General features: G+C 52.7%; 1 long non-coding RNA gene across 2 annotated transcripts in view; it reads left to right on the top strand.

The window, feature by feature from the left end:
* Window positions 1–3978, top strand: part of LOC115292411 — a 10078-nt gene extending 6100 nt beyond the window's left edge. Inside the window, exons 3-4 of one of the 2 annotated variants that reach the window (XR_003908976.1) lie at window positions 2885–3078; window positions 3608–3978. This is a non-coding gene — a long non-coding RNA (uncharacterized LOC115292411). The remainder of the gene's footprint in view (window positions 1–2884; window positions 3079–3607) is intronic. The other variant, XR_003908977.1, reaches the window with a different exon arrangement.
* Window positions 3979–4244: the final 266 nt, after the last annotated feature.

Genomic DNA, 4244 nt, shown 5'->3' on the forward strand with positions numbered 1-4244 from the left:
CAAAAGGCCATATGTCATTCCCTCTCATTGCCATGTAGTACTCCATCGTGAATATATACCACATCTTCTTGATCCATTCGTCAGGTGATGGACATTTAGGCTCCTTCCATGTTTTGGCTATTGTTGACATTGCTGCTATGAACATTGGGGTACATGTGCTCCTATGCATCAGCATTTCTGTCTCTCTTGGGTAAATCCCTAGCAATGCTATTGCTGGGTCATAAGGGAGTTCTATCGATAGTTTTTTGAGGAGCGTCCACACTGTTTTCCAGAACGGCTGCACCAGTTTACATTGCCACCAACAGTGTAAGAGGGTGCCCGTCTCCCTACACCCTCTCCAATATCTATAGTCTCTTGCTTTGTTCGTTTTAGCCACTTACCAGGGAAACACAAATCAAAACCACACTGAGATACCACCTCATGCCAGTCAGAGTGAACACTGAGCTTTAACATCAAGAGTAGCTCTTGAGCGCCTGGGTGGCTCAGTCTGTTAAGCATCTGACTCTGGCTCCGGTCATGAGCGCACAATGAGTCTGAGTCCCAAATCGCATACGCCTGAGCCAGCTTCAGGGGAACGGGAGTCCTGCTTCGGATGAACTCTGCTTCTCTCTCTCTCTCTCTCTCTCTCTCTCTGCCCCTCACTTGTGCCTTCTAGCTCTCAAAAAAATATTAAGAGTAGCTCTTAAACATGAAGCTAAAATAACTGATCTTTGAAGATGGAGATTGACTGGTAAAAGACGCAGCTGACAACAACGAGCAAATGAGCTCCCCTGTGGAAACTACTGCTTTTACTTCAAATACAGATAAGTGATCAGCAAACATGTAAATATACACCTGTTCACACATATGCCTGAATACCAATTTTGGACACTCAGATCATCAAACTTCTCCTGGGATTGGTGATTCTAGGAATACGCTTATGCGTTTATACTGATCATGTGTTAAACATTGTTTTACATTTATTTATTTTTGAGAGACAGAGTACAAGTGGGGGAGGGGCAGAGAGAGAAGGAAACACAGAACCGGAAGCAGGCTCCAGGCTCGGAGCTGTCAGCACAGAGCCTGACGCGGGGCTCGAACTCACAGCTCAGGGGATCATGTCCTGAGCTGAAGCTAGCTGACTGAGCCGCCCAGGCACCCCGTGATCATGTGTTTATATCTAAACACCAGCACACAAGAGTGTGTAAGGAAGAAGGTGCCGTCTCCAAGTCCTGTTTTGTTCATCTGGACGTTGCACAGTCAGATGCTCCAGTAAAGGGCTATGTGGATGGAGCAGTGCATGCGACTGTGAATGAAGAAGGCGGAAGACGGACTGATGGACAGAAAGAAACCAGACAGGATTCACCAGAGACTCAGCGGAAGTCACTCCCCCTTTAACAATCTATCACGAATGTTCACAAGCTGCTCAGACTTCAGTCCCCACCCCACTGAGCACCCCCCAAACCTGGCTGGGGGACAAGCACCGACACGGACACTGGCCAGCACTTCACCCCATCACCCTTCTGCTGTGTCGGGTGTGAGGTCAGGCAGACAGTGCCCATCACGAGGCCGAGGCGGTGAGACAGGGCACGCCGTGGCACTGTCGCTCTGGAAGGGCAGAAGCTGGATTCAAACCCAGGTCACAAAGTGTGCTCTCCCCCTCTTCACCCTCCTGTGACATCTGGGTGACATCGGGACCTTGCAGACGCGAGCTTATGCAATTGCTTGTGTTCATTTACCCTTGCTGTTTGTCTCCTGCATGTTGTCTCCCAAGACCGAGGCATGATGACTTTAGAATACACGGCGAAGTTGAGAAAACTCCATCAACCAGAACTCCACCACTCTTCCACGCCAAGAGATCTGGGGCATCTATCTGAGTGTCTTGGCCACAAGTGGGCTGGCGAACATGCTTCCATCTTCTTAAACAGTGATTTGAAGTCATGGCCACAGTCAGCAATTCAGGGCTCTACAACGTGAGGTGTGATTCCCCAAGACTTCGGGTGCCTCTGGCCCCTCGTCCCGACGCAGGACGTCCTAGGTGGAGATAGTTCTGGAGCCATGTCTTCAGCAGAGTCCCCGCGCCCTTGCTCTGCCGTGCAGCTGAGGCCCCCTGGGGGGCTGTGCATCTCTGAACAAGCGCACAGCTCCCTCTCACCCACGTGAGCCTCCACATTACAGTGACTGTCAGAGATGCTCCGTTCCTGTCCCATTGTTGAACTCAGAGAACACAGAGCTGTTGGTGTCTCTGGGTTCTTCCCCATCTCCAACTTGTTAGTCAGTCCCTTAAACGTTGAAAATGCAAAGTTACAAAGTCAAAACAACAACTGGTTCAGTTTAGACACAATGACCACCAACGTTACGTGCACAATCCTACCTGACCCTCAGAGCAACCCTGAGGAAGGAGGCAGGGGTACACGCATCTTACAGACGGGCCAGCTGAGGCTCTGGGAGATTAAATCACCTACCAACGGTCAGACAGCTAAGACATGGCGGGCCTGCGGTTTGTACCCCGATGAGGTAGGGGGTTAGAGATAAGTGTCCACGGGCGCCTGGGGGCTCAGTTGGTTAAGCATCCGACTTCAGCTCAGGTCACGATCTCATGGCTCGTGGGTTTGAGTCCCACATTGGGCTCCATGCTGACAGCTCAGAGCCTGGAGCCTGCTTCGGATTCTGTGTCTCCCTCTCTCTCTGCCCCTCCCCCACTCGTGCTCTGTCTCTTACTCTCTCTCTGAAAAAAAAGGAAAATATAAATAATACATAAAAGGAAGAAGTGTCTATATCAGCAGGCTATGCTACCCGGCTCATAACTGGCCTTGGGAGACCTTTAAGGAAGTTCACTCACGCTCTGTTCATGAAGCACAGTCACAGAGTAACTTTAACCCTCCTGCTCCATCCATGTAACCAGCCACGTGACACCCTCATGCCGCTGGTCCTGCCTGAAATGTTGGCCCTTGATTCCTTTTAATTCCCCGCGTGCTGACCTGACGATCCCATGGCAAGAGGGGCCGACGGCCGTGATGACGAGGGGCCACCTGGCATGTGCCGGGCAGAGGGAGCTCCTTCCACACCAGGCCGACGGGACGGGGCAAACAGAAGCAGGTGTGTGGCTGACGTCAGACTCCAGCCAGAAACAGACGGGTTCATCCTAAATCCAGATCTGGAATCCGGGGTTGAGGCTGGTCCTGTCTCGCAGAGCCAGCACCTGCCCCCGGGCCTCGACCATGCAGACCACTTTCCTTCCCCGCTGGGGCTCCAGAGCACGAAGGGAGAAGGGCCCGGCGGCGGGGGGGGGAGGTGCCCAGTGGTCCCCTCTAGAGTGACCTCACTTCCCCTCCGTGCTTCCCCCCCTTGCGGTCCCCTTGCTGAAAACAGTACCAGCAGGACGTCACCTCGAGTCGTCCCTTCTGAAGTAAAATAGGTGCCAACGCATAAAGTATCACCAGGGAAACGTGTGTGGGTCCCTCTGCCCTCTGGGTCTACGGCCACTGTCCCCCCCCCCCCCCACCTATAAGCTCCAATCTTTGTCGGGGTAGCGGGAACCTCAAGGAAATTTGCCTGAAAATACGTGTGTGGGAAACATGGTCCTTGATTTCAACCCTGGACACAATGTTCTAAGATGTTTTTACAGCTCGATTTCCTTCCAGAAAACTCGGCTTGCACAGGTCTGCCAAGTAAACATTCTGGATCCAAACCACCGCGAGGGAAGTGTTTGTGTGCCTGCAGTTGGATGAGAAGAGGAGCCTGCTGGGGCTGAGGACTGCAGGGCGCCGATGCATCCAGCAGGGCGTTAAAAGCACAGCGACCATCACAGAACACTCCTCACCGTGGGCTCCGGTCTGCGCAGCGTCCCCTCTGTCAGGGGGACGGCGTGACCTTTACGAGGAAGGTCCAGCGTGCAACCAGCTGCCTCTGAAATGGAACTGTTTAAAACCAGCACCGACTGGGGGCGCTGGGGGGCTCGGTCGGTCAAGCATCTGACTCCTGATGTCGGCTCAGGTCACGATCTCACCGTTCACGCATCGAGCCCTGTGTCCTGCGCTGCGCTGACAGCACGGAACCCGCTCGGAATTCTCTCTCTCCTTCTCTCTCTGACCCTCTCCTGCTTGCGCTCTTTGTCTCTCTCTCAAAATAAAAATAAACTTTAAAAACATCCAGCACTGACTAATGCGGCTTATGTAAGCTCACATTTAAGGCACCGTGTGCCTGTCTCGATTCCCAGTTAGCAAGCAACCTGTCACGGCCAAACCACTGCACGGAACCTCAGA

This window comes from Suricata suricatta, chromosome 5 (assembly GCF_006229205.1).
Source record: "Suricata suricatta isolate VVHF042 chromosome 5, meerkat_22Aug2017_6uvM2_HiC, whole genome shotgun sequence".
In the NCBI taxonomy this organism is placed as follows: Eukaryota; Metazoa; Chordata; class Mammalia; order Carnivora; family Herpestidae; genus Suricata; species Suricata suricatta.